This window comes from Scyliorhinus torazame, chromosome 11, assembly GCF_047496885.1.
Source record: "Scyliorhinus torazame isolate Kashiwa2021f chromosome 11, sScyTor2.1, whole genome shotgun sequence".
Taxonomy (NCBI): Eukaryota; Metazoa; Chordata; class Chondrichthyes; order Carcharhiniformes; family Scyliorhinidae; genus Scyliorhinus; species Scyliorhinus torazame.
In genome coordinates, this window is record NC_092717.1 from 15,453,788 (window position 1) to 15,480,828 (window position 27,041).

The 27,041-nt window shown below is 50.5% G+C and overlaps 1 long non-coding RNA gene across 1 annotated transcript in view; it reads right to left on the reverse strand.

The window, feature by feature from the left end:
- Nucleotides 1-1,399: 1,399 nt before the first annotated feature.
- The window catches only part of LOC140385978 (uncharacterized), a 94,540-nt gene continuing 68,898 nt past the window's right edge, over nucleotides 1,400-27,041 (reverse strand). Inside the window, exon 3 of the long non-coding RNA XR_011933499.1 lies at nucleotides 1,400-1,676. This is a non-coding gene — a long non-coding RNA (uncharacterized lncRNA). The remainder of the gene's footprint in view (nucleotides 1,677-27,041) is intronic.

Genomic DNA, 27,041 nt, shown 5'->3' on the forward strand with positions numbered 1-27,041 from the left:
GGGCCGCTACCAACGGACCCCGACCGTTGTGGCGTGATCCCTGCCCGAAAGCCGCGCCGGAGAATACAGCAGCCGGCGTCGGAGTGGCGGGGCAGAATTCACACCGCCCCCCGGGGATTCTCCGACCCGGCGGGGCATCGGAGAATCCCGCCCCAGGTATCCAAAGGTGCTGAGTTTAATCTTGTAAGCATCTTTGGAAACAAGCCAAGACAGTGTAACTCTTTTCATCTTAAAATTCTCATTTTTGTTTCTGAATCCTTCTCTCTGTAATCTCCTCCAGGCATTCAACCCTCCAAGATACCTACCATCCTCCAGTTCTGTCCTCTTGAACATTTCAGTTCCTTCGCCACTGGTAGCCGGGCTGCCCAAGCCTTCAGCTCCGCAATTCCCTCGTGAAATCTCTTCACTTCTCTCTCCTTCTCTATTTACTCTGTCCAAATCCCTCATGGTTTTGAACACCTCAGGGGTGGGATTCTCCGACCCCCTGCCGGGTCGGAGAATTGCCGGGTGGGGGGGGGGGGGGGGGAGGGGGGACGGGTGGGGGAGGGGGGGCGGGGGGGGGGGGGGACTTGAATCCCGCCCCGCCGCTCCGACGCAGGCTGCCGAATTCTCTGGCGCCAGTTTTCTGACAGGGGCGGGGATGGCGCCGCACTGGTCGGGGGCCGTTGGCAGCGCCCCACCCCCGGCGATTCTCAAGTCCCCGATGGGCCGAGCGGCCGCCTGTTTTCGGCCAGTCCCACCGGCGTGGATTAGACCAGTTCCGTACCGGCGGGACCTGGCTCTGAGGGCGGCATGCGGTGTCCTCGGGGGGGGGGGGGTGCGCCGGGGGGATCCGGCCCCGGGGTGGGGCCCCCACAGTGGCCTGACCTGAGATCGGGGCCCACCGATCTGCGGGCGAGCCTGTGCCGTGGGGCACTCTTTCCCTCCGCGCCGGCCTTTGTAAAGCTCCGCCATGGCCGGCGCGGAGAAGAAACCCTCTGCCCATGTGCAGGAATCACGGCAGCTGTTCTGGGAACACGCTGGCGCCCTGCGCACGCGCCAACTCACGCCGGCTAGTGGAGGCCCTTCAGCGCCGGTTGGGGCGGCGCCAACCACTCCCAGGGTGCCTAGCCCCCGAACGTGCGGAGGGCGGTCCGACCCCGGAATGGTTCACGCCACTCTTTGGCGCTGGTACAGCCCGCCAGCCCAATACCGGAGAATCCGGCCTCAAGTCTCCTCTTTACATTCTCTTCACTGAGAAGATCAAACCCAGTTCTTCAAATGTATCAATGTAACTGAAATTCCCGACTCCGGGAACCATTCTGAGAAATCTTCTCTGCACCCACCCCAATGTCTTCACACCCAAGCTAAAGTGTGGCGTCCGGAATTGAACACAATACTGCAATTGAGACCAATCCAGTATTTTATTAAGATTCATGAACAACGTCCTATGTTCTGTCCTGAGTAGATAAGAGTATCACACACAATTTTTATTTCCATTGACCATCGGAAGCTCCTTTCCTCCAATGGTGTTTCTTTTCCGTACTCAGGAAAATGTGGTTGGAGTCCCAACAGAGTCAGCCTCTTTCATTCTCTTTCCCCGCAAAAGCTGGTCCCGACCAACCACCGAGATGCTGACATCGACTGCGGCACCCGATGTTGTCCTCTGGCTGTTAGCAGCGGACCAAAGATTGAAGCTGGTCGAAATGAATGGGAAACACACGAGAAACAGTTTAAACTTTGCTCAATATTATGAAAGAGACAATTTTCAATTCGTCCCTCTCATCGCTCAGCACAACTGACTTTCTCAATTATTGAAGTTAATAAAAAGGAAAATTGTATAGGGCTTGTAATGGGCGGAGCATTCCAAATTTACCAATTTACACCATCACCAGAGTTAAAATGTATAATCACATTAGGAGAGATAAATTACTTTAAATTTTGGGGAGCAGAAAACAGGCATAACTTTTCACCTCGTGGATTCACAAGTTATGTATGATTTGTTCCGCACACAGAAGTCGATGTCAGCAGCGCGATTGGGCTTTTAGCAGCATCAACAGCCAATCTTCCACTTTTCTTTCCACTAATTGGTTTAGCTCAGTGGGTTAGACAGCTGGTTTGTGATGCAGAACAAGGCCAGCAGCGCGGGTTCAATTCCTGTGCCAGCTGAGAATTCTGAATTCTCCCTCTGTGTGTCTGAACAGGCGCGGGAATGTGGCGACTGCAGTGTTAATGTAAGCCTACTTGTGACAATAAAGATTATTTATAAGGTAGCATGGTGGTTAGCACAATTGCTTCAACTGACGATTAACCAGCCATGGTGGTTAGCTCAATCGATTCCTGGCTTGGGTCACTGTCTGTGCGGAGTCTGCACGTTCTCCCCGTGTGTGCGTGGGTTTCCTCCGGGTGGTCCGGTTTCCTCCCACAGTCCAAAGATGTGCAGGTTAGGTGGATTGGCCATGCTAAATTGTCCTTAGTGTCCAAAATGGCCCTTAGTGTTGGGTGGGGTTGCTGGGTTATGGGGATAGGGTGGAGGTGTTGACCTTGGGTAGGGTGCTCTTTCCAAGAGCCGGTGTAGACTCGATGGGCCGAATGGCCTCCTTCTGCACTGTAAATTCTATGATTCTAATGTTCAGAGAACGATAGTTCGCACTATTTTTGGAAGCTCGTTTCCTAGCTTCATTGTTGCTACTTGGTTTAAGGTTGAAACTCCAAGTTTTCCAAGTTGGTGGAAAGTAAAACCTGGTGCAGTTAAAAATCGCTGCCAATTACACCCTGGTGGTACAGACAAAGCAATCACACCCCCTAAAAGAGCTTTACTTGTAGTTCATAATTTTTTTAAATGAATGACTTTGGAAAGCGATAGCTGAGCGGAAATCTAAACTTCGGATTCAGTTGTTTCATCATTGGTGACGATCCACTGTTTTTTTTACATTATTTCACAGAACGTGAGTATCGTTGGCGAGGCCAGCATTTATTGATCAGCCCTAAATGCCCGTGAGAAGTGGGCGGTGAGCTGTCTTCTTGAAGCGCTGTAACCCAAGTGGTGTAGGTGCACCCACAGTGCTGCTAGGGAGGGACTTGCTGGGTTTTGACCCAGTGACAATGAAGGGACGGCCGTTTAGTTCCAAGTCAGGATTATGTGTGACTTTCAGGATGGGATATGAGGTTACATAACTCATCATTTTTTTGTTGTCATTACTGAGAATGTATGTATTACCATTTGATAAGAACATTTGTGTCGATTTATGTCTGAATGTGCTGCCAACCGCCAGTGGGCTTAATAATGAGGTCTGCACAAGAGAGATTATCAGTGGGGATATTAGGAAATAGTCTTCAATTAATTCACAAGGAATTCTGCAACAAAGAAGTGTTTGACGTTAATAAAGGCCTTGCTGTTACATGTTGCGATTCCATAGTGAGTCAGCCATGATTTCAATGAATGACCTATACTCCTGTCCCTGTATTTCTGTTTTGCCTTATAAGAGTGACTACACTTCGAAAGTACTTCACTGACTGTAAAACACTTTTGGACATCCTCAGGTTATGTCAGACGCTCTATGATGAAGGTCTTTCTTGCTTTTATAGTTGCCTTTTTCTAATTTTGGGGGATCTTGGATGGTCCACAAGACAGCCAGAGATACACATTAGAGGTGTCCTGTAATTTTATTCTGGGAGAAAATGTTCCATTTTCACTTTTGCGATTCATTTTTTTTAAAATTTAGAGTACCCAATTCACTTTTTCCAATTAAGGGGCAATTTAGCGTGGCCAATCCACCTACCCTGCACATCTTTTTTGGGTTGTGGAGGCGAAACCCACGCAAACACAGGGAAAATGCGCAACCTCCACACGGACAGTGACCCAGAGCCGGGATTGAACCTGGGACCTCGGCACCGTGAGGCAACAAGGCTAACCACTGCGCCACCGTGCTGCCTTTACTTTTGGGATTTATAAGTACTCCTACAAGATACGTTTTGAAGATGTGAGCTTTCATAATTGACTTCTTTGAGGTGTGTTATACTTAAAACCTTACCTTCTTGTAAACTTTATTTCTTAGGTGGAATGCGCATCTATTAATGCAAATATCTCTCTCTGTCTATCCTTTGCCCCTAAAGCCATTCCTGCATTTATGCGCTTGTGGAAATATTTAATGCAGAAAAAAGATTGCAGCATTCTTCGGGAACAGGGGCAGCGTGGCAAAACAGTCCCTGAGGTGACCAAATGTTTGGTCTGTGAGGTGAGGTTGAAGGAGAGTATATAGAGGGAAAGACAGGTGAAGGAAGGAGAGGAGCTCGGGGAGGGATTGCCAGAGTGGTGCTCCGAAGGTTGAAGGCGTGGCCAGCAGTGAAGAGAGAGATATACGGAAAAAAGGTCAGATTAAAAGCAGAGAAGCTTTCAAGGATGATGTTAGGGCTGGGGGTGGTTACACAGGTGTAGAGCGGCGAGACTATGGAAGGATTTAAAAAGGGGGAATGAGTATTTCAGATTTGAGATACTTGGGAAATAAGAAGAACATAGGTCAGAAATGATAGGTATACTCCTGGTGCAGAGTAGGATATGGACATCAGAGATGGTTTTCGGAGGTTGAAGGATTAATCCAAATTTATCATTCAATATGAAGCAGGCAATTTATGTAAATACATGGTTGTCTATTTGCCCTGGCCGAAATCAGAAACATTGGAAGTCTACAATAACTGAAGGTAATTTTTATCAAATTATTCACAATTATCCCTTCATTTACTGAAATGGTGACTTATTGATATAATTCCATTGATACTGACAGCTCTCCATTAATTCATCAAACAGGACATTCTTCATGTTTGTGTCTTGCCTTATGTGATCTGATGTTCATGTGTCTTTAAGGGGACACTTTTTTAAATTTAAAGTGCCCAATTCCTTCTTTTTCCAATTAAGGACAATTTAACAAGGCAAATCCACCTACCTTGCACATCTTTGGGTTGAGGGGGTGAGACCCACACAGACACGGGGAGCATGTGCAGACTCCACACAGACAAGGGAACACATCATTTTTTTTTTGTTTTGCTTTGTTTCGAAATTTAAAGTATCCAATTCTTATTTTTTCAATCAAGGGGCAATTTAGCGTGGCCAATTCACCTACCCTGCACATCGTTTTAGGTTGTGGGGGTGAGGCCCACGCAGACACGGGGAGAATGCGCAAACTCCACAAGGGAACACATCTTCAACTGCTGCTAGTCACTATCCCACCAGGAGACAGGGTGTGATGTCTAACCCACGACTGTGTAGACAGAATGCATCAACAGTCTTACAGGTCAGAAATGTCTATATAGTCCCTAATAATATCAGTGGGAATATTAGGAAATAGATATTAGATATACTGCAACAAAGAAATATTTGAGATTAATAAAGGTTCCTGCCCTTGCTATTACATCTTGCAATTCCATAGTGGATCAGCCATGTACGTACATAAATCATATTGAAGTATAAATTTGTATTAATCCTTCACCCTTTGAAAATCATCTCTGATGTCTATATCATACCCTGCACCAGGAGTATTCCTATAATTGGGGACCTACATTCTTCTTGGTCCCAAATATCTTCTTTTTTTAAAAATAAATTTAGAGTACCCAAACACTTTTTTCCAATTAAAGGACAATTTAGCGTGGCCAATCCACCTACTCTGCACATCTTTGGGTTGTGGGGGTGAAATCCACGCAGACACGGAGAGAGCGTGCCAACTCCACACGGACAGTGACCCAGGGCCAGGATCGAACCTGAGTCCTCAGCGCCATAGGCAACGGTGCTAACCACTGAGCCACCGTGCCGCCCCTGTTCCCAAATACCTTAAATCTGAAATACTCATTCCTCTTTTTAAATCCTTCCACAGTCTTACCATTCTATTAAGTTGCCATTATGTGTATTTTCAAATAAAGAGCCCACAGGTGGGTTATCTGCCCCCCCAAACCGTGTCTTTCTCGGCGGTGCGCTGTCCGCTGGCAGCGGGATCCACTTCCGCTGCTTGTCAATGGGACCTCCCATTGAATCCAGTGCACACCCCCTCCCTTCCCCAGGAAACCTACGGGCGGGCTTGTGCTGCCAGCAGGAAACGAGAATCCGAATGGCCAGAGAATTCCAGCCCATAGTGTTGTTATCAACCTTTGTAGTAAGTTTGGTACTTTTGTATTTAATAGTCGAATGCAAGATTGACAGTGACAGATAGCAGCTATTCCATAATGAAAATATTCTACTCAAGAAGTACATTTGCAGCCCAAAAGCTGAATTGAACTATGACTTGCGTCAAAATGCTGGATGGCTGGTTTGTGATGCAGACCAACGATGCAACAGCGCTGGTTCAATTCCCGCACTGGTAGTGGTTATTCACGAAGGCCCAGTGTTCTCAACATTTCCCCAACAAAGGTGATTAGACCCGGGTCATGATGGGACAAGAGTGGTGCTCAAAAGCCCCACTCCAACTTCTATAGAGTTCCATGTTCCAGTCTAGCTGCCATGATCTCAAATAAACTTGGACATGTTTGCCAACATCCACCAGTGATTCTTCCAGTTGGATACAGGAGAGAGAGAGAGAGACAGCTAATTTATTTGCCCAGCTTAAACTCCTTCCTTCTCTGGCTGAGATTTTCCAAAGTCATCATGCGGGATATTCGGCGGCCCATCCAAAGGTACATTGGCTTTTGGCGGGACGAGATGGTCCCAACGGTGGGAAGGTCTGAATAATCCCACCCGCCATGTACATTGAAATACTGCATGCCTGTAGCTTCTGGCAATAATATTGGTTGGGGGCAAATCATAAAAGATATGTGTGTGGCATTGAAAGCTATTTTTAAGTACAAAGTGTGCCTGCCATAATATGGATCTTTAAGTCTAAGGAACAGAGCATAGTGGGAGTATAAATAACTTAAACATTAGCCAGAATGTTTTTTTTTAAATAAATTTAGTGTACCCAGTTCTTTTATTCCCAATTAAGGGGCAATTTAGTGTGGCCAGAGGCAGCACGGTGGTGCAGTGGTTAGCACTGCTGCCTCGCGGCGCCGAGGTACCAGGTTCGATCCCGGCTCTGGGTCACTGTCCGTGTGGAGTTTGCACATTCTCCTAAACAACCCAAAGGTGTGCAGGGCAGATGGATTGGCCACGCTAAATTGCCCCTTAATTGGAAGAAATGAATTGGATACTCTTAATTTATTTATTTTTTAATTTAGCGTGGCCAATCCACCTATCCTGCACATCTTTTTGGGTTGTGGGGGTGAGGCCCACGCAGGCACGGGGATAATGTGCGAACTGCACACGGACGGTGACCCGGGACCGGGATTGAACCAGGGTCCTCGGTTCACGACTAACGACTGCACCACCGTGCTGCCCTTCATTGGCAAGAATGTAGTCATGGCAGCAGGGGTTTCGCTGCCGGGATCACAGCAGGTAGGGACTGCACTTCAGTGGGAGCTGGAGCCACATTTTGCTAGCAGCAGCCACTTAAGTGGCTGTTGTCAGGCTTCTATCAGATTAAGGTCCATGGCCTTTTCCCAATAGTTGCCACCCAATCGGAGGTCCAGTAGCTCACCCTGGCCTGAATGCCCTCCGCTTGTTCCTAATTCAGTTGTTTGTATGTGTGTGCAAGGAGTTAAGGCCAAAGCGCTTTACAGCCCGTGAAGTACTTTTGAAGTATAGCCGCTGTGGTAATGTAGGCAAGCTTTAGACCTTCTCCCTTAATATGCCCCACTGGTTAGTCAACCAATTATGAGCAAACCTCATCCCTCTCCTTGAGATTCACAATCGGATATTTATCACCCGAAAGTCAACAATCAAGGGTTAGAGGATCTGTCAAAAAGAAATTGTTGTAGAGATCATGTTCAGTAACACAGTTTGAATCCTCACACCATTGACCTTGGGGGAGTCATTCTCCGACCCCCCCGCCGGGTCGGAGAATGGCCGTTGGCCGCCGTGAATCCCGCCCCCGCCGAAGTCTCCAGTACCGGAGATTGGGCGGGGGCGGGAATCGGGCCGCGCCGGTTGGCGGGACCCCCCGCTCAATTCTCCGGCTCGGATGGGCCGAAGTCCCGCCCAGAAATTGCCTGGCCCGCCGGCGTAAATTAAACCTGGTATTTACCGGCGGGACCAGGCGGCGTGGGCGGGCTCCAGGGTCCTGGGGGGGGCAGGGGGCGATCTGACCCCGGGGGGTGCCCCCTCGGTGGCCTGACCCGTGATCGGGGCCCACCGATCCGCGGGCAGGCCTGTGCCGTGGGGGCACTCTTTCCCTTCCGCCTCCGCCACGTCCTCCACCATGGCGGAGGAGGAAGTGACTCTCCCCACTGCGCATGCGCGGGAAACTGTCGGCGCCCGCTATCGCTCCCGCGCATGCGCTGGGAAACTCAGCGGCCGTTGACGCTCCCGCGCATGCGCCGCATTTCCGCGCCAGCTGGCGGGGCAACAAACGCCATTTCCGCCAGCTGGCGTGGCGGAAATCCCTCCGGCGTCGGCCTAGCCCCTCAATGTTGGGGCTCGGCCCCCAAAGATGCGGAGCATTCCGCACCTTTGGGGCGGCGCGATGCCCGTCTGATTGGCGCCGTTTGGGGCGCCAGTTGGCGGACATCGCGCCGTTGGGGGAGAATTTCGCCCATGATCTTCACCCAAGAATTCCTGTCAGCCATAGAGACAAGACACAGAGGAGGAAGATCTAGAAAACCAGACCTTGTGTTACTGAAACTGATCTCCATCACAAGGTCTTAAATAACTTCAAATCAGATGGGATGAGGGACTCGGTTGTTTTTTAATAGGAACACGATCTTCAGGTGCTATCTGTCCATGGCTAAAGTTTAATTATTGATCAGCTGTGTAGTAGTGTACCTTTAAAATATCAGTTAACAATGTCAGCTCATATCATATGGCTGCTTTCTCCTTCTGCAGTTTTCACTATATTTGGGTGCAGCACACAGTAATTAGCATTCTCAACCTAGCAAACATACGAATTATGAGCAAAGGTAGGCCCCTCAAGCCTGTCCCCGTTTCAATAAGATCATGGCCACTCTGATATGGCCTCAACTCCACCCTCTGCCTACCGTGATAACGTTTGATCCCATGTCAATCTAGAATCGACCTACTTCTGCCTTAGAAATATCTAATGACTGTGGTGGTGTGGCTCCTTTAAGGGGGGGTGGGCTCCACTGACCATGTGACCTGCTCAGGGCCAATCGCGCGGGAATGCACAAAACCCAGGCCATGGGGAGTTTGGGCGGGACCCTGGGAGCAGGACCCTGGGCAGTGCGGACCAGGGAACTGAAGAGTAAAGACCTGTTGTATGGTGTTCTGTGCACGTTATCTATTTGCCTTTCATCAATACACCCTTTTTGTTCACTACTGGAGGCCTCCAGCCTATGCCTCAAGCCACCACAATGACCCTGCTTCCACCACTCTCCGGGGAGAGAGAGACTCACAACCCTCTGAGAGAAAAACATTTCTCCTCATATCCGTCTTAAAAGGGATCCCCTCAGTCTAGCCTCTCCCACAAGGGGAAATATCCTCCCAGCTTCCATCCTGTCAAGTCCCCCTGTCAAGTCCTCTCAGGATCTTATGCACATGTATGCACATACACAAGCAACATATAGGGATAGATAGAGTGGACGTTCCTCGGGTGGATCTCGCTGTTACAAGGGGGCATAACTATAAGGTTCAGGGTGGGAGATATAGGAGGGATGTCCGAGGTAGGTTCTTTACTCAGAGAGTGGTTAGGGTGTGGAATGGACTGCCTGCTGTTTTAGTGGAGGCGGACACTTTAGGAACTTTCAAGCGGTTATTGGATATGCACATGGAGCACACCACAATGACAGGGAGTGGGATAGCTTGATCTTGGTTTCGGACAATGCTCGGCACAACATCAAGGGCCAAAGGGCCTGTTCTGTGCTGTACTGTTCTATGTTCTGAACACCACATATACCACAACCATCTGCATTACCACAATAATATAGCTTCCAGCTAAATTGGTTTTCATAAGCTCGTCAGCTTAAATCCCAGTTGTTAAATAGCCTGTGGTTGGATGGCAGTTTTGTTTCAGCTTAGGTTTCGTAGTGAGCTGAGGTCATAGGTGCCTCATTTATTTTTATTTCTTTAATAAATTTAGAGTGCCCAATTCATTTTTTTCCAATTAAGGGGCAATTTAGCGTGGCCAATCCACCTAGCCTGCACATCTTTGGGTTGTGGGGGCAAAACCCACTCAAACATGGGGAGAATGTGCAAACTCCACACGGACAGTGACCCAGAGCCGGAATCGAACCTGGGACCTCGGTGCCGTGAGGCCGCAGTGGTGTTCAATAAAATTAAGATGTCTGCATTTTTCAATTCATTGGTTTGGAAATGGATTAAAATGGTACGTGCATCAAATGGCGACAAAATTATTCCTGTCATTTCATTCTCTAGCCTGTGATAGCAGCGCAGTGACCACCGTTGGTGGGCGGGTTCCCTGGTGGAATGCACGGTTCGCTGGCAGCGGGATTCCCTCTTCCCACCGATTGTCAATGGGATTTCCCACTGAAGCCACCCCACTCCACCAGGAAACTTGGGGTGGGGGGTGGGGGGTGCTGTCAGAGGGAAAAGTGAATCCCGGCCTACAACAGAAAATACTCTTTGAAAAGCGCTTTGCAAAACCCCAAAGTTATGAAAGACAATATATGTGCAAGATTTTTTAAGTTGTCTCAGTGTACCAAGTCCTGTGCTAGAAGCAAACATTTCTAAAAGCTAGCCCTTGATCCCTTCCTCTCCCACCCCCTACCCATGTATCCAACCTATCGATTGGCAGTCATTGTCCAATTACCACTGATCCATTCCTATTTTCCTACCTCAGTCTGGTGCTCCACATTTCTTGCCCGGACATCTGACCCAGAGCTGGACTTCTTCTGTGCAGTGTGGGTGCACAGGGGGAATGAATACAGCACCCCCCCCCCCCCCCCCACCTTGTTACAGCACTAGCTGTCACACACCGGTAAGTTTAAATGCCCCAGTCACTTTGTCAAGCTCCGGAAAGATGTACGTATGTAAGGCAAGTGGAGAGTGGGAAGTGGGGCCAGGTGGTCGATGAGAGGAAGGTGGGGGGAGGACAGCAGGTGGTCAGGGGGTGGTTGAGTCATCTGGAGGGGGCGGAAGAGAGGGTCAGGTAATCCAGAGGCACCTGGTGGTCAGGGGAGTGAGAGGGTGGGTAGTTGAGTGGTCAGCAGGCTGTCACGGGGTAGCCGAGTGGTTGAGAGGGTTGTTGGAGTGATGGAGGGCAGTCAAGGAGGTTGGGAGGACAGTCTGCAGGTGGGGTGAGGTGGGAAATGGGGGGGGATATTCAGATGGTCCAGTGTGGGAGTCGAGGGGATCAATAGTATAGTCACCCAAGAGACAGATCTGATTTTAATCCTTCTAACATTCCCTTCCCGAGGTACCTCTCCTCCTAAGTCAGCTGGAACCATCCAAAGGCTCCATCCATCATTAAACTGTAGTTTCAAACGGTTCAGGATACAGGCTAATTGTCCAACAGAAGTTAAACGTTGCCTGGCAACTTGCCTGTGGTGCCCCAGCACATTTTCCAGTGTACCTCTGGGGCATGACCCTCAGGAGAACAGAAGACCTGGGCCCATTTCTTCTCTCCCTGACCTTGCTTGTTCTGAGAGGAGTGAATTGTGTACAAGAGTGGTGGTATTCAGCTATCCCCGTCAGCAGCCCTTCAATTGCCAAGTTGAAGCTTCTTCATGTGTGAAGCTAGACAGTCAGTTTTGGCAGACTCTTTAACTATGGCTTCAAAAAAAAACTCTCATAAAATCATAAAATCTATTGAAATCCTCATCACGTTGTGAATTTGTGTTAATGCAATATATATGTTAGCTGGTATGGAAAGAATGAAATCTTGAAAGGCACATAATGAAACAGGGACAAAAATGTCCAGAGGTCCATGTTGAAAAATATGCGTGGGGAGGCCTGGATAAATGATATGGCTGGGTTCATAAAGTTGGAGAGGATTAAGTTCGCCTTGAGAGGGTCTGCGCAGGGGTTCTACAGGCGGTGGCAACCGTTCCTAGACTATCTCGCGGAGCGTTAGAGGAAGGTCGGTCAGCAGCAGCAGCAACCTTGGGGGGGGGGGGGGGGGGTGGAGGGGACGTCCTGGGAGGGGGGGAGGGGGGGGGGAGGGGGGACTGCCTGGGAGGGTGGATGAGCAAGAGATAACATGAAGGGTTGGGGAAACTGGCACGTACGGGTGAGGGCCAGTGTACAAAGCTGTGTAAATATATCATTTTGCCATGTATATATCTTGCTCTGCGCGATTTCTCGGTTTTTTTTGTTACGGGGGTGGGGGGGGGGGGTTATTGTTTGTAAGGGAGAAAAATTGTGTTAAAAAACTTTAATAAATTTTTTTTTTTTTAAAAACATTATGCGTGGGTACAATCGAGATAGGGTTGAAGAGATAATATCATTTATTTTTTTAACTGTCAACCCAAATCTGAATGGCATCCAAACTAAACATTGTCTACTGTATATGTTCTAGTAATGTAACAAAGAGGAATCCTGCAACTAACTGACACAAGTTTTCCAGAGCAATTCTTCCACTGGACTAATCATGGAATGATTTCATCGGCCTACTTTTCACAATGCCGCCTAATATAACCGCACCTAATTGTTCTCTCCTCTCGCCCACTGATATGGGATCATCTTTGCTTTCGAGGCCAGCATAAGCAGCAGAGCCAAGAAAAAAAGCAAAGAGGCTTAGCATACCTCAGCGTCGCAGATTAAACACATCTTCAAAGATGCCACAGACCGTGCTCTTGATTTGGCTTGCAACAATTTTCAAAAAAGAAATCGCATAATCCTAGGTTACCGGAAATTTGAAAAAAAAAACATCTTCCTCCTGGGGAGTCAAGTTTCTTTTAAGTTACTTTCCCACTTCCATGGCCTGGCACTACTGATTCATGAGGCTCCACTCCACATTCCTTTCATGATTATGTACCTTGTGGAATCTCATTCCATTTCTGTCATTTCATCCTCCTGATGGCTGAAGGAAAAACACACTCGTCAAAGACCTTCACCAACAGGCAGCCAACAGACCACTCCCATTTACACAGGACCTGAGAAAACCCCACGCGCACCTCTGAAGCCCCGTAGGGGCTCCACGCACCCTACAAGCTAATGATGGCCCCACCTCTCGATGGTACACTTACATCATCACCAACCGTAACCTGGTAACTGACCGGAGTGCTGAATTCCCACATTTCAACATTCCATGGAAAACCTGGACAACCCTCGACCTTTTGAGGATGGCCCAAGGATCTCTTCCTCATGTGCCAGGCTCAGCCTGATACAGTTTAAGGTTGTTCACAAAGCGCATATGACGGGGGCGAGGCTGAGTAGGTTCTTTGGGGTGGAGGATAGATGTGGGAGGTGCTCGGGAAGCCCGGTGAATCACATCCACATGTTTTGGTCGTGCCCGGCACTGGAAGGGTTCTGGAGGGGTTTCGCAAGGGCTATGTGTAGTAATACCAGGTATTGCAGTACCTGAGAGGTGGATGCCCATTGGCTAGACCTAGGAGTCTACCATTGGCTAACGCACATAGCTCTGCCCTGAGAGGCGGGGTATAAGAACCCATGCCATCCCAGCAGCCTTCACTTTCTGTATCGAAGCTGCTGGGTACAGTTTTAGCTGATTAAAGCCAATTAGTATGACTCTCCTTGTCTCACGAGTAATTGATTGTGCAGCACTATGTCCAAGGTGGTGAAAGTCCAGGTCAAACCAAGTTTTGGGCTGCCATTATTTGGGGTGGCGGACGAGCCGGGAGTGCGGGAGGCGAAAGAGGCCGGCATTCTGGCCTTTGCGTCCCTGGTAGTCCGGCGGAGGATCTTGCTATTATGGAAGGACGCGAAGCCCCCCAGTGTGGAAGCCTGGATAAATGACATGGCAGGGTTCATTAAGCTAGAGAGGATAAAGTTTGCCCTGAGAGGGTCTGCGCTGGGGTTCTTCAGGCGGTGGCAACCGTTCCTTGACTATCTCGCGGAGCACTAGAAGGAGCTCGGTCAGCAGCAGCAGCAACCCAGGGAGGGGGGGGGGGGGTTATTTCTTTCGCGGGGGGGATATTTGGGTGGGTGGGGGAGGTTTTTTTTCCCAGGTAGTATTTGTACAAACATAGGGGAGGGTTAATATGTGCGGGAGAAACCCATTGTATAAGTTCTGTACTACGTTTGCTTGATATGTTTATGTTTTGTTCTGCTCTTTTGTCCTTTTTCTTTTCTGTTATGGGGGGGGGGGGGTTTAACTGGTTGAAAATTTTTGTTGGAAAAACTTTGAACAAACATATTTAAAAAATAAAAATAAAAAAAAGAGGATGGCCCAAGGAGGATGTGGTCCCCGAGGAAAGGATTGGCCCCTGTATCTCCTGTATTTCCAGTAAATGGAACATTTTGTTTCTGCTGAAAACAAACGCTACCTGACGCACGATATTATAAGAGACAAAAAGCCGGTGTCGCTTTGCCAACCGTGAAATGGGGCAGCCCATTGGGGGCAGTCAGGTGATGAAGTCCTCTCTCCGACCTCTGCAGATCTTTTACTGAGGTCAGAGCGGGTTCCCAACCAGTCGGTCACTCCTGTCTCACCATCAAAATGAGTGGAGGTGTTAAGATTGAGCCAATTTCGGAGTGCATTTCTCCGCACGGCACAAAAAAGAGAGGTCTGGAAGAATTATATACGCACCCAGCAAGTAAAAATAGCAAAATTTTCATTAACTTTCAACCAAACAATTGTTCTACCGCCCCCCCCCCCCCCGCCCCACCCCCAGCAGGGATGTACTACCCACCACACTGAGGTGCTGCCCATTCCGCCTCAGTTGCAACCCCCCCTCCCCACTTTCAACACAAGGTTATACCTGTATGATTACTGCCGGACCCCAATTCTGACGGAACAGTGCCCACGATCACCTCACATGCCAGTTTCCCAATTGCGGCGATTGCCATTGGGAAAGAGCGACCATGAATTTCTGTACTTTTTCCAATCATTTCAAACCATCTTTAGCTGGAATATTCAGCTCTTTAACTTCCCACAGCATGCTTAACGGGATACAATCTAACAGAATGCCAACCCACCTGCCAGTGGAAACAGTTCCTCCTACTTTATTCTGTCAAAATATTTCACAATTTTGAGCAGGCATTAAGGCCGGAATTCTCCGCCCCGCCGTGCCACATTTCTGCCCCGACTGGCCGGCGGGATTCTCCGTTACGCCGGCCGGTCAATGGGGTTTCCCATTGTGGGGCAGCCCCACGCCGTCAGGAAACCCCGGGCACCAGCATAACGGAGAATCCCACCGGCGGAGAATCACGGTCTAAATCTTCCCTTAGCCTTTTCTATTCTTAGGAGAATTGCTCAACTCCCTCATACCTTGTGTAATTTAGTAAATCTCACTGCCACCTTCACCAAGGCCTTGACATCCTCATTAAAGTATGCTGCCAGAATTAGGTAAAGTGCTCCAACTGAGGCCTAACCAGTTATTTCTAAAGGTTTTGTGCAACCTCCTTACTATTGTCCTCTTTGCCTCTGGTTGTACTGTCAAAGGTCAGGCATGTTTTCTTTTACAACCCTATCAACAGTGGACTCAGCCCAATGCATCACACAAGTTTGCCATCCTCCCATTGATTCTGTATACACCTCCCGCTGCCTCAGGAAGGCAGACAGCATTGTCAGAGACCCCTCACATCCAGGCTTTGCCCTCTTCCAGACCCTTCCATCAGGCAGAAGGTACAGAAGTCTGAAGACCCGCACATCCAGACACAGGAACAGTTTCTTCCCCACAGCTGCCAGACTACTCAACGACTCCCCCTTGGACTGATCTGTTCCCTGTAAGAACACTATTCATGACGCTCTCTGCTGCTCTTGTTTGGCCCTGGCAGGTGAGGCATTGAACCGAGGCCCCACCTGTCTGCTCGGAGAGATGTAAAAGATCCTTTGGCATTATTTTGTATAAGAGCAGGGAAGTTATTCTGGCACCTTGGATTTCTTCATCAATCAGTAATACAAAGAAACAGATTATCTGGTTATTATCGCATTGCCGTCTGCAGGAGTTTGCACACGTGCAAATTGACACCATGCTTCCTCCATTCCAACAGTGACTCACTTCAAATGTACTTCACTGTCTGGACAGCAAGTCCAGTGATGGTGAAAAGTGCAAATGCATTGGAAGCAATTCTAAGAAGGTTTACTCGATCCGTACCTGGAATGGGTCTTCTGAGGAAAGGTTCAACAGGATAGGTTTGTATTCACTGGAGCTGAGGCAAGGAAGAGACGACTTGATTGAAACGTGGATCCTAAGATCTTGGCGGTGCGGATGTGGAAAGGATGTTTCCTCCTGGGGGAGAATCTAGAACTAGTGGATCACAGTTTAAAAATAAGGGGCTACTCATTTAAGACAGGAATTAGGAAAATATTTTTGTCTCAGAGGCTCATGAGTCTTTGGAACTCTCTTCCTCAAAGGGCAGTGGAAGAAGAGTCTATGAATACTGTTAAGGCAACGGTAGATAGCCTCTTGACAAGCAGGGAGGCGAAAGATTATCGGGGGTGGGCAGGAATGTGGAGCTGAGCTTATGGTTAGATCATCCATCATCTTATTGAATGGCGTAGGGGGTTCGAGGGGCCGAGTGGCATACTCCTGCTCCGAATTCTTATGTTCGTACATAAATCTTTCTTTCTTCTACTTCAGAAAGAAATTGAAAGAAAACGATGTTAAATTCACTGGAAAAGAATATCACAGCCACCAACTGAATATCTCCATAGTTGTGCTTTTGAGTGTCCCTGGCTTAGTGAATAAAATGGAAAGTACGTTCTCCAGTTGCTGCTGACTTCCACTCTGGCGTCAGATGGGCGCCACGGGTCTGAGCATGTGCAGTGGGACCGGCGCCAATGCGCGCATGTGCAATGGGACCGGCGCGATTGCCGTGTATGCGCGGTGGCTCCCTTCTCCGTGCTGACCCCGACGCCAACATGGCGTAGGGCTACAGGGGCCGGCCCAAAATGAAAGAGGCCCCCAGCCCGAGAGGCCGGCCCACCGATCAATAGGCCCCGATCGCGGGCCAGTCCACAGCGGAGGCCCCCCTCCCCCCATACCAGGCCGCCCCCGGATGCAAGCACGCCATGGTCCCACGTGGTAAGACCAGATGTGAACGGCGCCGGCAGGACTCGGATTTTTTGCGAGGCCGCTCGGCCCATCCCGGGTGGAGAATCGCCGGGGTGGCCACGTAGAGTGGCCCCCGACCGGCGCCACGCTGGTGCCAATGCCGCCAAAAATCTGCTCTCCGGAGAACAGCCGGACCGGCGTCGGGGCGCCGTCACGCGACTCGCACCCATCCCGGCGATTCTCCGGCCCAGCCTGGGCTGAGAGAATCCCGCCCAGCATTCCAAGCTCAGCCTTTAACTTCTTTTACGCAAGGATTATTGCAAATTAGATACATCCTCTCCAACTACTGTAATCATTTATGCTCAGTGCAACAATGGTTTCTCAAGGTGTTTTTTGTGGATGCGTGCAACTTCAGCATTGCAGGAGTTTGATGGGCATTTAAAATGTGAACTTAAGCAATGTCATTGAAGGCCTCACTGTTTTTAGATTTAATTCGATATTTTGAGAATCCAGCTCATTAAAAATCAATACTTAACAAAAGGATTGCGGCAGATTCAGGAAGTACTGAAATAAAACAGATGTGAAGGAATATTTTAGGCAAGGGAAATCTACCTTCTGAGAGGTATACTCAGTGAGACCTTGGTGTCCTCGTGCATCAGCCTCTGGTAGAAAGCGCGCAGGTACAGCAGGCAGGAAAGAAGGCAAATGGTATGTTGGCCTTCATAGCGAGAGGATTTTAGTCTAGGAATAGAGATGTTTTGCTGCAATTGTATAGCGCGTTAGTGAGGTTACACCTGGAGTACTGTGTGAAGTTTTGATGTCCTTATCCGAGGAAGGGTGTTCTTGCTGTGGAGGGAGTGCAGCGAAGGTTTACCAGGCTGATTCCTGGGGTGAAGGGACTGTCATATGAGGAGAGACTAAGTGGGTTGGGATTATATACATTGGAGTTTAGAAGAGTGAGAGCGAATCTCATAGAAACTTACAAAATTCTAACAGGATTAGACAGGGTAGATTCAGAAAGAATGTTCCTGAGGGTGGGGGAGTCCAGAACTAGGGGTCATAGTTTGAGGATAAGGGGTAAACCTTTTAGGACTGAGGTGAGGAGAAATTTATTCACCCAGAGAGTGGTGAATCTGTGGAATTCACTACCACAGAAAGTAGTTGAGGCCGAACGTTGCATAATTTCAAGAAAGAATTAGATATACTCTTGGGGCTAAAGGGATCACGGGATATGGGGGAAAGGCAGGATTAAGGTATTGAACTTGATGATCAGCCATCAAGCCACCAGCCATGATCGGAATGACTGGCAGAGCAGACTCGAAGGGCCGAATGGCCTCCTCCTGCTTCTATTTTCTATGTTTCCATGCTTACCTGGAATAACTCTTTCAAAGATCTGGCAGAGGCATGATAGACCGAATGGCTTCCTTGCGGGCCGTACATTTCTAATGATCCGAGTCAAGCATCAAGCATTCCCAAGACACGTAGAGAATAATCACGGATAAGATCTCCCCATTATTCTACAGCACTAAAAACCTCCATTTAATTCTGGTGACGGATTGAAGCGTTTTACTGCATGGAATGCTGGCGTTGTTATTACACTCAGTGCCTGATTGAGCTGACGTCAGGAAGGAGCAGGCACACTGAAAACCACCCCCAAGCCCGTGCTACCCACCTCACCCCACCCACCCCCAATTCCCCAACCCCCCCCCCCCTCCCCCCACCAGCCATCGCTCTCCTTCGTCCTAGGATCCGGCGACAATACCACAGGTAAGCATGCCACAGGTAAGCATCCTACTGGCAGCAGCCATTGCCTCCCAACGGCATTGCCGTCCAGTAGAGCTGTTGACCTCTGATTGACAGACAGGACTGGATCCTGGGGAAGGTCTGCTGCTGGCCAGTTGAATGCCTTCCCGAAAAGAGGCAACACGGGGCTCTGGCCAGCTCTCCAGCCGGTGAGCGAGGCCACCATCGTCTCTATTAAATCTCACCCCATGACTCTTACCACCTGGCAGAAACCCACAAAAGGCTTCCCCCACTCAGGCCCCAAATACATCAGCAGAGTCCAATCTATACATGACCTCACCTTTGCTGCCTCTTCAGGTGAGCAAAATTGCAGACAACAGGATCTAGGCAGGATATGGACAGGTAAGTCGCCCAGTCACGTTTACCTGCAGCATCCCCCCCAACCCCCCACCCAGTCTCTGCCCCTTCTGTGAAAACAGAGAGGCAATGGCTTTGCCATGGCTGGAGAGCACGAGGTGAAGTGAAATTGTAAAACCGGTGGGCCACCACAACCCATTTCAAACCATTCTGGAAAACAGCTTTTAACTCATACTCTGCTTTCTCTCCTCCAACCAGTTTTAAATACAGTTTGATATTCAGCTGCAATTCCCTCCTAATTCTATCCCCTCCCTATTCTGCAGCAGTCTCTTGAGTGGCACCCTTTAAAAATGTATTCTTTCATGGGATGCAGGGCCAACATTTGTTGTCCATCCCTAATTGGCCTTGAACTGAATGACTTGCTCGCCCTTTTCAGAGGGTCGTTAAGAGTTAGCAACACAACTATGCATCTGGAGCCATATTTAGGCCAGGTCAGGTAACGGCAGCAGACGTCCTTCCCTAATGATACTGGTGAAGTAGATGGGTTTTTAGGCTAGTCAATGATAGTTTAATGGTCATTAATACTGAGATCAGCTTGTTAAAAGCTTTCTGATAGTCCATATACACCACATCCACCACATCTGTCACCTCCTAAGTAACTTGGCATATTCCTGCTGTGGATCAGCTTTCCAAATGGCTGGCAGTAACTCAAATACAATTCCACATTTGCTCATTTGTGGGCATGCTGTTGTTTAAAAGTCATCGTCATGTCTTTCACTTTCTGGACGTATACTTTCATGATGTCAAGAAATGGTGTCTAAACCACCAACGCCACTTTCATTGAATACCGAATGGAGAGATTAGAATTCAGTGTGCCCAGGGGCAGAAAAACAGAGTCGTCTTCAAGAACCATTTACTTTTGGAGTCAGGAGCCTTTGGCAATATGAGGAAGAAACACCTTGTGAGGTGATATCCAGTGACACCACCTATAAATGACAGCATCTCCTCCGATACTGGAGCTGACAGGTTCTAATATTACCACAACATTCATTAAGGGCAAAGCTTAATGGTGACAGTAAAAACAATGTGCTCCTAGTCAGAAAATCACACTCATAAGGGGTGAATTTCCGCTAAACGTCCACTCTAACCTAACCACTGAATGAAATGAAATGACCACTGTGTCGCCCATGAAAGGAACAGAGTTAACATTTCGAGTCCAATTGATCCTTCTACAGAACTGAAGTTATGATTAATAATTCCCCCACCTGGCTCCCCACCAACCACCGCACCCCCCCCCCCCCCCACTTCACCCCCACTCCGACACTTCAACTTCAATGTACATTAGATATTTAAGTCATTATGCTGCCTAACCCATGCATATGGCAATCAATACTCCTACTGTAATATTTTCACTCTGCTGTCCCAGAGCAGTGTAAGGAGCAAGCTGGCCAGAGATTAAATTATCAACTATCGTGAAACTGTCTGCAACTTCAAAGGGCTGCAGAGCGAAGGAAACCATAGTTTATCAGCACTGTAACTGTGCCACGATTATCTTTCATGTCACGCATATGTAGAGCAGTATGGGGGATAACTCAGGGTTTGCCCTGCTAGCAGAGGCTGAAACTACGAGCTGATGGGAAATATAAAAGCAGCATTTTGCTTGGAATGTAAATCATTTGTTTTGAGTCAAGTATTGACAGTGAGCAGATTCTCAAGTGTGCTAACTGCAAACCCTACAATTCAATATGTTTGTGCATCTATGCGGTGTGAGCATCTTATTGATAAGAAACACGAGATTGTCTGTTTTTTTGAAACATGGTTTTCACTAGGTCAACAGATTGTTAATAGTCTGTCAAAGAATGATGCATTGATTGTCAGTAAAACTGTGAGATGTTTGTCCTCAATTATTCCCACTAGCAAACAGCCAGCAAGTTTACTCAGAAAAATGGCTTTACAGCGAGCAGACAAACAATGATCCGTAGGAACAAAATGCTTCCCAGTGACATCATTTCCTCCGGGGGGATGGGAGTGGGGTGCTATGCGTCTAAGTATAGGATCAGGAATTTTGGGTTTGCCACATGTCCAATTCGCCCATGAAGTTTGGTTCAAATTTCCAAGTTAATTGATGCAGTTTCTAACTCAAGGAGAGAAGGATCCCACCCCCTCACACTTTTCCCTCCCACTATTTTGTAAGTATATTGCTGAGAAGGGAGACATCTTATCAAAGCTTTTCATCTTGCCCTCATAAGGACAAACTGAACAATGCCAAATTTCAAACAATCACAATTTATACAATCTCTAGATAATTAGTCAAGCTCGTAACGTAGCGCATTTACACCTGCTAGAAAGATGTATGTTCATACATAGACCTGTTCTCTGCAAACAAAAGGAATATGTTCAAGCCTCACACATTTTTTGAATTACCCAGGAGCTTGGGAAGTCTATAGTTTCCCATTGGTTTCTCCATGGCAACACCTTGGCCAATCAGAGTCGACTTGTCAACCAATCAACCCTTTTTCTCCTGTAGTATAAATTGTTGAGATTGTTTGAAATTTGTCATTCTTGCACTCGTCCTGATAAGTGCAAGATGAAAAGCTTCAGCAATATGCCTCACTTTTCAGCAATATTCACGTTCTGTACCACCAAGTGACTATGTTCCATGCATTGTTTTGACTTATGCACGCTTTCCTTTTTAAAGAGTAGCTTTCAAGTAGTCAGCTGTGAAACTAATCACAATGTTTATAGACATCTAGCCGTAATAGACAGCTCCTGGACCATATCAAAGACAGTTAAGTGCTCTCACTTCCTCTTTTTCTCTGCAGAAAGCAGAGTGTATTGTACAGGTGAGTTTTAAAGCAGTGATGTTTTTTACTACCTCTGCCTGGACTGCTCCAGTCAGGGGTCACTCTTATAGGGAGGCCTCTGTAATATGGGGGATCTCTAGTGGGGGTCTCTGTAACTGGGGCTTCCATGCAGGGGTCACTCTTATGGGGAGGTCTCTGTAATATGGGGGATCTCTGGTGGGAGTCTCTGTAATTGGGGGTTTCATGCAGGGGTCTCTCTTATGGGGGTTCTCTGGTGGGGATCTCTGTAATGGGGGTTCTCTGGGGGGGGGGCTCTCTGTAATTGGGGTGTCCCTGGTGGCAATCTCTCTCATGGGGGTCTCTGGTGGGGGCCTCTCTCATGGCAGGGAATCTGGTGCGGATCTCTGTGATTGGGGGGCCACTGGTGGAGGCTCTATAATTGGGGGATATCTGGTGCGGATCTCTGTAATTGGGGGGGGTCTCTGGTGGAATCTCTCTCATGGGGGGGTCTGTTGGGTGGTAATAGGGGGGTCTGGTGGAGCTGGGGGTGGGTTGTGCAGATCTTGCATTGCGTGGGGAGGGTGGCCCTCTGATGGATTTTGGGGACAACTCCCTTGAAGAGTCACTCCTTTGGAGAATATAGTGCCTGGACCATTAATAGGATGCAAATGGGTCAAAATGACCCATTGACATCCTCCCACTGGCACAGGAGGTGAACATCGATGCCCGGTGCCGATCCTGTTTTTTGCCCGACGCTGGATGTTCCGCCACATCTGGAACTTCGCTACCGGTGTTGGGCAGTGGATAATCCAGCCCAGTAATCCGCCCCCTTCCTTCACGCCCTTTTCAAAACATTTTTAAAACATCAGCCTTCCCACCTATGCCCGACTGTCCAGGCCAACCGTATTATGGTGCGGGCAACATATTATTGGGGTCAGCTGACTTGTTATAAAGCTCAATTGACCCTAGACTAATTATTTAAATATGGAGATCGGGTTGCTGAGTTCGGCTCCCACCCACCAACTGTGTTTTGGGGGTGAGCAGGAAGGTGGGTATGCACCCTATTTTATGTGCCCTCTGTTATATTTTAAATAATGACGGATCTAAAATATATATATTACTCTTGAATCCACCAGGATGATAAAATGACCAATAGCCTTCTTGTTGAAAGAAGAACTATTTAATGAGTAATAAAATGATAAACTGTGGGTCCTTTTACTCAATACTAAACTAACAATAAAGAATGAAAGTACAATACAGATAATTATGTAACTATACGCTATTATAACAAACTAGCTCCAACGTCTCTCACTCTAGCTATTCTATGTCTTGTTGATTGTTCTGAATCACATCGTCATGTCATCTGACTTAGAAAAGGCAGGGGGTGAAATTCTCCGATGCCGCGCCGGCTGGCAGAATCCCCTGGCGCGCCATTTTTTCACGCAACGCCGGTCCGACGCCCTCCCGTGATTCACCCAAACGGCGAGATTGGCCCCGTCGAGTTCTGCGCAGCGCAGGCCGGAGAATCGCCCGAGACACCCAAAATGGTGATTCTCCGCTACCCCCGCTATTCTCCGGCCCGGACGGGCCGAAGTCCCGACGGCGTCACCCCAGTTCACGCCGTCGCCATTCACGCCTGGTAAATAAAGTCGTCAGCCAGTCGTGTTGGCTGACGCTGAGCAGTGAGGAGGTGAGCGGACTGTTCCGGAGCTCCTGCAGACCGGGTCGGCTTCCCCGAGAACGCTGCGGCCAACGGGGGGGGTGGGTGGGGGGTAAGGGAGGGAGGGGAGGTGCGAGGGGGGTGAGGGAGGGAGTGGAGGTGGGAGGGGGGTGAGGGAGGGAGTGGAGGTGGGAGGGGGTGAAGGAGGGAGTGGAGGTGCGAGGGGGGTGAGGGAGGGCGTGGAGGTGCGAGGGGGTGAGGGAGGGAGTGGAGGTGGTGGGGGGTGAGGGAAGGAGTGGAGGTGGGAGGGGGGTGAGGGAGGGAGTGGAGGTGGGAGGGGGGTGAGGGAGGGAGTGGATGTTGGAGGGGGAGGGAGGGAGTGGAGGTGGGAGGGGGAGGGACGGAGTGGAGGTGGGAGGGGGGGAGGGCGGGAGTGGTGGTTGGAGGGGGTGAGGGAAGGAGTGGAGGTGGTGGGGGGTGAGGGAGGGAGTGGAGGTGGGAGGGGGGAGGGCGGGAGTGGTGGTGGGAGAGGGGAGGGCGGGAGTGGTGGTGGGAGGGGGTGAGGGAGGGAGTGGAGGTGGGAGGGGGTTGAGGGAGGGAGTGGAGGTGGGAGGGGGAGGGACGGAGTGGAGGTGGGAGGGGGGGAGGGCGGGAGTGGTGGTTGGAGGGGGTGAGGGAAGGAGTGGAGGTGGTGGGGGGTGAGGGAGGGAGTGGAGGTGGGAGGGGGAGGGCGGGAGTGGTGGTGGGAGGGGGGAGGGCGGGAGTGGTAGTGGGAGGGGGGGAGGGAGGGAGTGGAGGTGGGAGGGGGGTTGAGGGAGGGAGTGGAGGTGGGAGGGGGGTGAGGGAGGGAGTGGATGTGGGAGGGGGAGGGAGGGAGTGGAGGTGGGAGGGGGGAGGGCGGGAGTGGTGGTGGGAGGGGGAGGGCGGGAGTGGTGGTGGGAGGGGGTGAGGGAGGGAGTGGAGGTGGGAGGGGGGTTGAGGGAGGGAGTGGAGATGGGAGGGGGGTTGAGGGAGGGAGTGGAGGTGGGAGGGGGGTGAGGGAGGAGGTGGTAGAGGGGGAGGGAAGGAGTGGGAGGGGGGTGAGGGAGATTGTGGAGGGTGTCGTCCATCCGCAGATGCCACATGTCAGCCGCCCTGATATGGCAGGACAGTGACGAGGACATGGTCGCAGGTTGCCGTGTGGCTGATGGGCACAGGCGACTGGCACACTGGTGAGGAGGATGGTGTGAACTGACCGTTGGGCGCAGACAGTGACCAGGTGTTAGGCTGGCTGCGTATCTGCAGCACGACCATCCCATCGGGGCACACAGGTATCCCATGCAACCCGGCTGGTGAGGTGTGGAAGAACCTCCGTGTAACATGTCGTTTCTCTGCCCCCCACCACCCTCCTGCAGGTCACCATGTTTGCCAACCAGACAGCGATGTTCACTGCCGTGGTTGGAGCCGCAGCTCTGCAGGTGGCCATCCGGCAGCGTAGACTGCGACGGCCCACAGTGGCTGCAGATGCAGCGGTTGCTGCTGCAGCAGAGGGGATAGTCGCGGAGTGGCCCGTCGTCGCCACGCAGGCCGCAGGCGCTCAGGCCCGCAATGTCCAGGGGGATACCAAGGGGAACATTGACCCCCCGACGGCGAGGAATGCACAGGAAGCGGGCACTGATATCGAAGTGCTTGGGGAGGGGGAGGAGGAGGAGGAGGAGGAGGAGGAGGATGGTGTGCATCAGGGTGGGGGGAGGGGCGCAGGACACAGACACTGCCCGGGTGATGGTTGCGTCCAGGAGGCTGCACGACGGCACCGTCGAGGACAGCAGGCACGCGACGCGTTGGTGGCCGCACGGTTCACGCACCGTGGGAGAGGGATTCGCTGAACACTGCCACTTGAACGGTCTGTCCTGCACACGGGCACCACACTGCAACCCCCCCACCCCTCCCACCCCGAACACCCGCACCGAGTACACGGCACCAATACCACATCACCTTACCACTGCGGCACTATGGGATTGCACAACATTGATGATTGTGTAAGTGGGTGTGATCAGTGCCATGTTGAATGATGACAGCCCGCTCTGTGATGAGCTGTGAGCTGAGATTCGCCAGCCAAGGTCTGACTCATGGCTATAGCTGAACCATCCACTCCGGTGGTCACAGCTTTCGTAACGGGCATTTCATCACGTTCCTGTGTGGGGTAGCTGGCGTCGGAGTGCCGAGGAGTACGGTGTCCGATTTTGGGAGGCAGGGGGGAAAGGGACAGCACATCCGGCACCGACGTTGAACCGCTCGTTAACCCAGCGCCACTCGGTCGCCCTCACCAGCCCCCTGGCACCGGACAAAGCACAGAGCCTAACAAGTTAAGTGCAACAGTGAGTTTATTTGTGACATTCACACAAAGATGCCCTACCCCCTACAACTAAACTGTGCCCTGCACCCGTGCCAATTTATTCTGTGCCTTACCTCTTTGCCTTGCGGTCCCTACCCCTACGTCTAGGTGTCTCCCCAGATGGTACAGCAAGAGTGGAGGCGGACTGCTGAGAATCTCGCCCTGCGACATGGCTCCCCGTCGGCACACATTTCCTGTGGCGGCCCGACTTCGATGGGCCAGGCAGCTTGGTGGGCGTGCTGGATGGCGTGGTGCCACCCTGTCCTGCCCGCTGCTCACCAGATGCGCCAGGGACGGAACGGGGGGAGGCCAAGTGTACCGGGACGTCCCTTGCTGGATGTACCGGGATGGGCCCCAGAACCTCCTCCTCCCTCAAGGAGCCCGGTGGCCCCCGGGCCTCACTGTGGGACGGAGGTGCGATCGGAGACATGCCCCGTCGCACCACCGACACCTGGCACTGCCAGTCCTGGAGGCCTGCAGCGGTATCGACCACGGTCCGAATGTTCGCACAGACGGAGCCCAGGGAGTGCGGCATTCCTGCCAGGGACTGTGCTACCTCAACCTGTGAGTGCGCTACGCCATCACGTGTGCCAGGCGGTCTATGCTCTCCGCGACTGACTGCTGGGACTGAGCCATCGCCTGCTGGGTCCAGGCCATGGCATGGTGAGACTCGGCCAGGGCCCGGAAAGCGGCAGCAATGTCCTGTTGGCTCTGTGAGATGGCTGCCTGTGAGAGGGCAGCCCTCTCCTGGGCCATGGATGACACGTGCACGTGAAGCCCAACGCCTTGCAGAACCTGACCAATGGCCAAAACCGTTTCACCCATTGCCTCCACTGCGGACGCCACCCGTGCGGTGTCGGCCTGGGTGGCTGTGATGAGCGGCACCACTCCCTGCTCTTGGACGCGGATAGACTCCTCCAACTGTCTGTGCAGGTCCTGGAAGATGGCCCTCATCCCGTTATTAAGCCCCTGGGTGTCCACATGCATCGGTTGTCCGGGTGGGTCAAGTACATCC